This window comes from Phascolarctos cinereus, unplaced genomic scaffold, assembly GCF_003287225.1.
Source record: "Phascolarctos cinereus isolate Bilbo 61053 unplaced genomic scaffold, phaCin_HiC Scaffold_5;HRSCAF=322, whole genome shotgun sequence".
Taxonomy (NCBI): domain Eukaryota; kingdom Metazoa; phylum Chordata; class Mammalia; order Diprotodontia; family Phascolarctidae; genus Phascolarctos; species Phascolarctos cinereus.
This window is the reverse complement of record NW_027555958.1, coordinates 157,320,900-157,331,748: the sequence shown is the minus strand read 5'-3', so window position 1 is coordinate 157,331,748 and position 10,849 is coordinate 157,320,900. Positions and strand designations below refer to the sequence as shown.

Sequence of the window (10,849 nt, the reverse complement as noted above, 5' to 3'; positions counted from 1 at the left end):
AGAAGGAAAAGAGCAAGCAAAGATGCAGAGGAAGGAAATACAGGACATGGTTAGGGGAAATGGAGTATCCTTGTTAAGCTAGAGCATCACAGGCATAAAGAGAAATAATATGTGAAATTTATATGGAAGACAATGAATAAGCAGTCACTGATGATCAGAGAAATGATATGACTAGATCTATATATATGAGATCTGTATTCTGGCAATGGTATGAATGAATTAGGGGTAGGAAAAATGGAGGTAGAATTATTTATTAGACAGCTATTGGAAGGGGTCCTACAATCAACTTTCTCTCGGTTTGGGGATGAAATAAGGCATTCTTAAATTATTAAGGATTGACAAAAAAGGTTTGTTTTTCCCTAACACAGCAAGGTTGTGAAACAAGGATAAAGCAGAACTTATATTCTTTGTTAAATGTGATCTCCCCTCCCATACTTACAGAAATGGGTCTAGTCATTAAGTCATTAAGGTGTGACCTGTATGGTCACAAGCACTTACCAAGTCTGAGAGGCCCAGGCTCCACGTCCTCTGACTCTTTGATGGGCTCAGGCAGTGGTGTGTTGGCAAATGTGTAACAACTGGCTGTCAAAAAGGTATGTATATAAATTTATTATAAACTTTATTGATATAAAAATGTATAGCACACAATTTACAACTAATAATAAAGTATGTAATACTCTTTATTGTAAATTTCATTAGAACAATTGATTTTCACAGAATGATTTCAGTGATTTTTGCAGAACTCTTATATCCTTAACCAATCTATGGCTCAATGATGATTTGACAAATGGATAGCAGCATTCCAGTCTGCTAACTTTTTAAAATATATTTATTGTTATTAAATCTGACCTGTGATCTACTGTTACACTATTTCTCAGTCATACAAATTATATTCATTAAACTGAGACCTCTTTCAGCATCAGCACTGTTGCTTGCAATACTGATATCTTTTTAGCTTTTTGTGTAATTCCAGGGTTTGGAATATTTTTGATTATACAATATTATCCTGAAAATCATTCCCATTAATTTTGTGTTTTAAAATTTAACTTACTTGATACAATGTCTTTATAGCTATCCACAGTAAAGTTAGTTTTTTGTAAGACCAAGTAGATGGTTCTAATAAATCAAAATAATTAAAAATACTTTCACCATTGTTTCTGTCCAATAAAAGATGTAAGTTCATGTGTTGAATTATATTTTCTAGTAATATACTCCTAGAAAGGGCATTATTTTTATCATTTTCATTAAATGGAATGTCTTTAAATTTATCTGACTTAATCAAATCTTCTACTTAAGATTCATGTTTTCCAATCTTTACCAATCTTTAAATTTTCCAAAGCTTTTATGGTACATTTGATTAATTTTTGCACTTTCTGAATGTTAGTTGATTTTGACTTGCAATGCAATTGAAAGTAATGAAAATTCTTCGAAAATGTCAATCATTAAAACAATGTCTTGCAAGATACTGTTAGCTAATTCCTTTGCCAAACCAGAATAAGAACAAGAATAATGTCCATATAATGTAGGATGTGCATGTCATTCAGCAGTAGCAGCTCATAAATGACATGCCATCCATCTCAGTACTAGTACTCAACCAATTTTAATAATTTCAATTGCAAATTCTTAAACTACAGTTTCTCACCCAGTTTGGATTTTATTAAATTGGTAACAAATAGGACAATTTCATCTAGAAATATTTTAAAATTATTAATCTGTTTTATTTAAGATATTAAATTGCTAAGTGGTAATCACAATCAATGATTTAAATAGTGCCAAATGATGATCTTAGAAAAATTTTCTAAGGACTTTATACTTCCTCCAGATTTTCTTCCCAGTATGATATTAGCACCATCAGGGAAAAAAATGCAATTAAGTTCGCCTTCAAATATTCATTATTAAAGCCATAATCATTTAAAGTTGACAGTAACGTATTAAAAATACATTGTGCTATCAACATCAGTTCTTTTAAAGCAACAAATAACATTACCAGTACAGGAGCTCAATGAGCTTGCATACTTACTATGTTAAAATAACCAACTTTCAAAATTCCTGAAAATTTAACAATCTATTCTCTTGAGCTGAAAAAAGCCAGCTCTGGTGCACCACTAACTGGGTGACTCAGAGCTTCAACAGGGAAACTGAAGCCAATAAGGTTCTGGAGAGCTCTTTTTCTTCTTTTAGGTAAACTAATTCCTGTCAGAATAGGATAGGAGAAGAGGCCTAGTCCTATTCCATGCTGAGAGTGGTTACCCATTAGTCCTATCACAAAAGCTATTATAAAAATCTAGAAAGATAGTATAAAAGTATACCCTATTTAGATTTTGAAGATCATAAAGGGGCAAAAACAGATACTGAAATATTTTTTAAATATCTTTCAGATATGAAGGAAACATTCCACATGTTAGGAAGCATAGGAGGCTTAAATAGCTCAATTGCATTTGAAGAGGCCTTTCTCTCAGAAAAGACACCAATGAATCCAGAGGATTCTCAGTCAGGACAGGCTAGACCTACACAGAGGTGACAAATTTCAAAGATGCAGTTCTGAGGGAGTCAAAGAGGAGAGGCTTCTGCCAATCTTAAACTAAGGGCCACTTCCCTTGCTGAGAATAATAGTGGGAAACTGCAGTTGAAAAGAAAGCTGTAATACTCAGCTGAGCTAGAGGCTAGAGGTGGTGAAGACTGAAGATGCCAGAGAAGAACAGGCCCAGTAAGTCCTGAAGATTGGTCCAGCCAACAGAGATGCCATACCTTATGAAGAGTCCAAAAGCAGAGATGCCTATCTGATGCAATCTGACATCAGCTTAACAGCCAAGTGGCCTGCCCAGTATAGTCTCCTACCAGCAAGCCCCAGGACAATCCAGTAGCATCACTGCAGAAGCTAAAAGCAGAGTGATCTGACCAGACTAGCAGTAGCCATTTCTGGAAAGGAGCCAGCTCTGTAGCCAAGCAACCTTCTGGACCTTGCCAAGCAGAGGATGCATATGCCCAGCTGAGACAATGTGACCTTCCAGGAGCCAGCCTAAAGAGAAGCAGAGTAAGGGGCAGTTAGGTGGAGCAGTGGATAAAGCACCGGCCCTGGATTCAGGAGGACCCGAGTTCAAATCCAACCTCAGACACATAACACTTACCTGCTGTATGATCCTGGGCAAGTCACTTAACCCCATTGCCTAGCCAAAAAAAAAAAAAGTAGAGGGGGTAATTCATCCAGCACTAATACTACAGGCCACAATGAACTATGCATGTACCCTTCAGAGAGAACCCTAAAGAGAAAGAAAGGATGTCAAGGTCCTGCAGTTCCAGCTTTGTTAATTGTCTTGGCCGTACGTGTTCCTTATATGTGTGTCTCACTATCATTACATTTAAGGTTGTTTCTACTCTTCCCACCACAAATTTTTTGTGTATTTATGGGAGAGAGAGAATGCTTTGGAACTCTCCTCTTTCTATGTCATTTGAGCAAATGCCTTTGCTAATAACTAACTCAAACTCTGAGGTTCATTCATTTCATATTTATGACCCAGTCAAGATTCTGGTAGCTGTGATAGACAGAGAAATAGACAAAAAAAGGATAGAAAGAAAGAGAGATAGAAAGATAGATACTCCCGCAAACATTCTAAATTCCAAGTTCTTCAATTTATTCATTTCCCTTGACCTTCTCTTCCACACCACCTCAGCTATTCATAGAAATGAACTTGCTATCGCCCACAAGTGTTCTACTTCCATCTTCATGAACACTGAAATTCCTTTATCTTATCAAAACCCCTTATGATTTTATCTTTCTCTCTGCCTTAGACCCCTAACCATGTTCTTCATCCCACTATGACCTCTAGTCTTTTTACTTAGTTCTTTCCCAGTTCATCTAACCATGCACTGGCTATTCGCTCCTCCCTTCCCCATCTTGATGAACCAGTTCAACTGCACACTGTCCTCTGCTCTCCAGGGCCTTGCCCCCTCATCCAAACAGTGATTACATTCTGCCAAGCCCAATTGTTGTATTATTCATGCCATCCACTGCCTGCTCTCCTTTTCTCATGCCGCTGAATGGAAAATTGCAAAACTGTTGACCAGGCCCACCAAAAAAATGTTTTATATAACCTCAACTGGGTCCTCAATTCAGCAAAGCAATCGCTTTATACCTCCTTAATCTAGTCACTATTCTATTTACCACAGTATCCTTTCCAAACCTTATCACAACCCCTCAAACATCTCATAGCTCCTCCTCACTCTGCTGTCTCAGGTGAGAACACTGCCTCACATTTCACTGAAAAAAAATGAGATCTTTCACTGAGCACATGCTCTTCTTTCCCCCTGATCTCACATCATTCAAATGTCTTTCCCTACCTCTGGTTCTCCCATTTCACGTGAAGATTCTCATTGCCAAGGCAAACTCCTCTATATATACAAATGATACCATTCCATCCCATCATCTCCAGCAGATTGCCTTTTCTGACATCTCCACTCTCTAACTAATCTTCAGCCTCTGTCTATTGGCCACTTCCCTACTACCTACAAACGTTCCTATGTCCTCCAAAAAACAAACAAAGGAACCTCACACCTAATCCATCCTTGTTAGGTGTCCTCCTATATCTCTCATCCCTTTTGCAGTTACAATCCTTAAGAAGGTTTTCTAAGATTGGTGCATCCACTTTTTCTCCCTTTCATTCTCTTCTTAACTCTGCAGTCTGCAACTGACCTAATCATTCAATTCAAATTGCTTTCTCCAAAGTTACCAGTGATATTTTAATTACCTAATCTAATGGACGTTTAATTCTCCTCCTACTTGATCTCTCTGCAGTCTTTGACACAGCTGCTAACCTTTTGATACTATCTTCTCTCTACTTTTTCTCCTGACCACCTTCCTTTATCTCCTTTGCTGAATCTGCACCCAAGTTGAGCCCAATTCCCGTGAGTATCCACCACACCTCTGCCTTAGGCACTCTTTTCATTTCCCTCTATATTTTATTTAGTGATCTCATCAGTTCCCATAAGTTTTCTTTTTCAGTTCTATACAGATGATTTACAGATAAGTCTATCCACCCTTAACCTCTCTCCTCACCTCCAGTGTTGCCTCTCCAACTGTCTATTAGCTATCTCAGACTGTATGTCCCATAGACATCTTAAACTCAATATTTCCAAAACTATATCCATTACCCTCCCCCCAAATTCTTCCTTCTTCCAAAATTTACTATTACCATAGAGGGTTCCACCATCCTCTCAGTCACTGAGATTTTAACTGTTACCATGCTCAACTCTTCATATGCTAGCACCCAAGTGTAGGCTCTCATCACCTCATGAATTATCGTAATTCTTCTGGTTGATTTTCATGCATCACAACACTCCAGGCTATCTTCTACTCAGCTACCAAAGTGATCCTCCTAAATCTCAAATCTGTCAGTCCCACTCCTCTAATTCAATAAACTCCAGTGGCTCTCTGTTACCACCTGAATTAAATAGAAATTTTTCTTTTAGCATTTAAAGCCCTTATTAAGATGGCTCCTTTCTACCTTTCTAGTATTCTTCCACCTTGCTGCCTTCCATGCATTCTGTTATCCAGTGAGACTGGCCTCCCTGATATTCCTGGTACCCTATAACTAGCAATTCTGTGCATTTTCATTGGCTGCTCCTGTTGCTGGAATACTCTCCTTATCTTTGCCTCCTGGCTTCTTTTTCTTCTTTTAAGACTCAGCTAAAATTTTACATTTTGTTACTGGCTTTTCCTGCTCCCCCCTGAAGTCAGATCCTTCCATCTGAATTCACCTCCAATTTACCATGCATGTATCTTGCATATGCATAATAATTTGAATGTTGTCTCTCTACCATCAGAATGTGAGGTCCTTGAAGTCAGAGACTGTTTTGCTCATTTTGCATTCCTAGCACTTAGTTAATTAATACAGTACCTGGAACAAAGTACTGGCATGCTAATTTTTTTTTTTTACCAGCTCTCTGACTGAGGCTACTGGCTATTTGTCAAAGAGAAAGACACTGGGGTTTGTGAGCTACAGTGTGAGGAGAGCCAGTCAAAGAGTTGCACCTAAAGTAACACCAGCCACCTCTCTAAAGGCTCAACCTAACAGCACCTGTGATGTTGTGAGCAGTGAGGGTGGGGGAGGAGGGTGGGGAGAGATCCCCACGGTAGTGCTACATTAGTAATGAGAGCAGGCACTAGGGTAATGGCAGTGGAAATAGAGCAGAAAGGAGAGTTGTGGGGTATCTTTTATACATGGAATCAACAGGTCCTAGAGACTGATTAAACATGAGGAGTGAGAGAAAGAAGTAAAAGAATAGCTCTAAGTTGATAAACACAGCAGAAAAGAAGAGTGATATCATGCCACAGATAGAAATGATCAGAAGGTAGAATAGATTTAAAGGAATAATAATGAACTCAGTTCTGCGCACATTGAGTTTGTGGCTCCAGGAGGAAATACAGGGAGTATATCTTAAGGCTGAATGATAGAGAGGAAAGAAGGATAGATGTGAAGTCAGATATCTTAGATTGAATCCTGGCTCTTCTACTTACTAGCTGCATAACTACGAGCTAGTCACTTTACCTCTATGGCCTTTAGTTTCTTCATCAATAAATTGAAGAGATTGGTCTTGACAGACTCTAAATTTCTTTTTCAATTATAAATCTATGTTCCTACGCTCACCTAGCAGTTGTAGATACAGGTCTGGAATTCAGAAGGAAGGTTAGGACTGGAGATATTAATTTAGGAACCATCCTCATGGAGGGGATAGATGAAGCTATGAGAAGGGAATGAATCAGATTTCCAAGGAACAGAATGAAAAGAAAGAAAAGAGAAAATGGCAAATAAAAGAACCTTGAAGAACAGTCATGTGAAAGAGGTTAGGAATAAGATAAGATGAGGAGCCAGTAAAGGAGACAAAATGATGGTTAAACATGTAGAAGAGGGGCAGCTAGGTGGCACAGTGGATGCAGCACTGGCCCTGAAGTCAGAAGGACCTGAGTTCAAATCCGGCCTCAGACCAAACACTTGATACTTACTAGCTGTGTGACCCTGGGCAAGTCACTTAACCCCAACTGGCTAAAAAAAAAATGATGTAGAAGAACTAAAAGAATGTCATGTCTCTGATGCCAGAGGGGAGGTAGTATCCAATAAGAAAGGGTGATCAACAGAGTCAAAACCTCAAGGATTATAGGCCTTCACAGAGTATGGCCAAGTGTGCCTGAATGTGCTGGCACATGTGGCCCATATTCTATAGATTCCTAGGTCAATGAAGTTGGGAACTAGAAAATACACCATTGGATTTGATGACCAGAAAGTCATTGGTAATCTCAGAGAGAAGCTGCAGTAGAATTGTATTCCTCTTATGAGCTTATCATATTTTAAATTGCATTATACTTATCTGAATGTTACTTATCTCTTGTACTATAAGTATTCTAATTGACTAAGAACCTTGAGGGCAAGAACTATATGCTACTTAACTTTAAATATCTTATTTGTCATAGCATAGTGCTATTGCCAAGTGAGGGTGGGCAGGGCAAGAAGAGAGAATTTTGTTGATTAAAAAGATAAATGTTCTTAAAAAAAAACATTTAGTGAATAAATGGCTGTCCTTAAAACTGCCATAAATTTAGAACAAATCTGCTATTTTGGATAGGAATAGGGACTGAATCTGTAATTTCAGTGGTAAAGAGAATTCCCAATGAGGAAACACAGTTAACCAATATTCAATTTATAATCTTAGAAAGTTATCTAGATCACTGAGAGGTTAAATGATTTGCCCAATGTCATGAAGCTAATATGCATCAGGGAGTGGGGCTGGGACTGTGAATGTAGATATAGTCCCATGATTTGGTTTTCTTGAATCTTCCAAATATCAATTTACAGAATTCCTAAAGAGGCAAGCAAAATTTATTTCCAATGTTTACTTACCTTTCCAATTTCTAGTCATATTTTATAGGACTATAAATATTTTCATACTGAAAGCATTCAGAGGCTGCTTTGGGAAATAAGAGAGATTAGTGAAATAAGCAAACTGCAATATGGGAAATGAGGCAGGCACGCACATTAACTTTTCTCATAAGTAACTGCTTCTGGCACTAATACTCTAGAAAACATGAGTCTCCAATGTACCTATTAGGGTTCCTGAATACATTCCAATTAATCACTTGGAAGAATTCTACTGAAGAAAAATGTAATATTTATTATAACTTGAAGCACAGGAGCTTCAAAATCCCCTAAGATTTTGGAATTGGTGTCCAAATAATGATAAAGGATACAAACTATGGCATGAAATGTGTGTCAAAAAACCTTGTGATGTGCCCAGAAAAGGGGCAATTTGGATATACTGAGAGTCTCAATACATCACTGCTTTTATTGCTTCATATTTTTTTTCTTTGACTAACAATCATAGAACATTTGTCCTGGAAGAGACTTTAAACATAATTTAATACAACTGCCAGGGCTTATAGATGAGTAAACTGAGGCTCAGAGAGGTGAACTCACTTTTTCCAAGTCACACAAGAGAGTGGTAGAGTCCTGGCTATAGGCAGACTCCATTGACTCCCAGCCCAATTCTCCAGTAAGAGAATTAATGCAAGACCTTTCAAGTTTAATCTATCTCACTTCCTAAGGCACATACTGTTTACACAGTATTATTGTTTATAATAACATGAAGATGATGTTTAAATGAGTTTATGCCAATTCTTAATTGTTCCCATTGTAAATTAACTAATAAATGTCTATTTTTTTGGTCAATTCTAAAATTCTTAAATGAGAATCTAGGGGCTATTGATTTTCAATTTGACTCAAAGTTTTTTTTTAACATATACTCTGTGCAAGGCACTGTGTTGGGCACTGAGGCACAATGACAAAATAAAAACAAAATATAAAAAAAGATCGCTGTCCTTACATCCTTTCCTTCCCAAAGCTTTCTTTTAGAGAGGGCTCACCACCTTTCTGGTAAATCCGTTCTCCATCAGTAGACTTCAACTCCATAAAAACATATGCCCTCTGACAGGGTACCTCCTTGTCCCCCCCCCCACCATTGTTTTCAGCTTCCTTTTGTGTGCTGTCTTTCCTGCATTAGATAGTAAACTTCTTGAAGGCAGAGACTAATTCTTTTTTCTTATTTGTATCCTTACTCTTAGCATAGTGCCTGACACATAGTAGGCACTTGATAAATGGCTATTATTATTGACACACAGCATTTAAACAGATTTTTTTTACTGTACCTGTGATATCATGGGTTTAGGGAGCTCTTAATTGAGAACCCTCTTCTACCAATGCAGATCAGCTGCTTTTATGCGACTTATAGCCATAGGAAGGTTAAATGACTAACCCAGGGTTAAATAGCCAATAAATGTCAGAAATAGGACTTGAAACCACAGTTTTTCTGACAGATCAATTAGATAGATAGATAGATAGATAGATAGATAGATAGATAGATAGATAGACAGATAGATAGATAGATAGACTATAAATGTATATATGTACATATATGTATCTTCCAGAAGAAGAAAGCACTAAGAGATTAAGAAGCACTACAGAGATTAGGATAGGCTTCCTGCCAGACTTTGAACTTGAGATGAGCTTGGAAGGAGGCTAAAGAGACTAACATATGAGGAGTGAATACATCTCAACTGTATTGAGACAACTTGTACCAAAATGCAGAAGTGGGAAATGGAATGAGGAAATAGGAAAATAGTAAATAGTCCAATTTGGCAAGATTATGTGTATGTAAAGGGAAGCGTAGTAAAAATAAGTTTATTGCATTGACATTTTGTATTGTCACCATTTTGTGATGATGTGGTTTGATGTTTGCTTCTCATTATTTGTTCTTCAACAGTGAGATAAGCATACCTGTGATATAGTTAGGTAAATAGCATGTATGTGTTCATAAACAACTGGTAAACATAGGGGAGCTCCAAATAGGACAGACCATCAATGAGAAAATTCAGCAAACAATTTTTCATTAGTTTATGTCATTATGCATCAATCAAATTAGTTGGTAAACAATTTAGGTCACTAAACATTGATCAGAATTTAGGTATAACCAATTAATGCCCATAGCTAGAACTCTAACGAAATCACCTGAGAACACCAACCTTCAGGATAACATTGTGTCAAAACCAAGGCTAGCTCCTGCATTCGTTACAAATGAGACTCAAACATCCTCTATGTTCACTTGAGGGCACTTGAGGATTTAAGGAATTTGCTAATTTGCCTGGCAACCACTCGGAGGGAGATATGAGCTTCATCTGGGCAGAGAGGAAACCTTGGCATTGAGTACCAATATAAGATGTGCTTGCTGGGAAGCCCTAGAAAGCCAGGTTAATGATTTTTGTTACTAGTGGAACAAATTATCTAGTGAGGTAATATTGGCAAAATGCTTAGCATAGCACTTGCACATAGTAGGTGCTATATAAATGTTAGCAATTATTATCATTATTGTTGTTGTTGCTATTGGTGTTCTTGTTCTTAGAATTAATATTCATATCTTCTAATAGATAAACTAATTGTTGTCATGCACTCTATTCTTCAGTTGTGTCTGACGCTGCATGACCCCATTTGGGGTTTTCTTGGTAAAGATACTGGAGTAGTTTTCCATTTACTTCTCCAGCTAACTTCACAGAAGGGGCAACTGTGGCAAACAGTTTAAATGATTTACCCAGAGTCATACATCTGATAAGTGTCTGAGGCCAAGTTTGAACTCAAGAAGATGAGTCTTCCTGACTCTAGGCCTGGCACTCTATCCACTGTGCCACCTAGTGGCCCAAACTAATGTTTACATATATTTAATTAATAATGTTTGATTGCTAGCATTGAGAAAGGTAATTCTTTTTTAATATAAATAGTATTTTGTTTTTCTAATTACATACAAAGACAAT

The 10,849-nt window shown here is 37.5% G+C and overlaps 1 pseudogene; it reads right to left on the bottom strand.

Moving 5' to 3' along the window:
• Window positions 1–818: 818 nt before the first annotated feature.
• On the bottom strand, window positions 819–1,984 carry LOC144457646 (E3 SUMO-protein ligase KIAA1586 pseudogene; annotated as a pseudogene).
• Window positions 1,985–10,849: the final 8,865 nt, after the last annotated feature.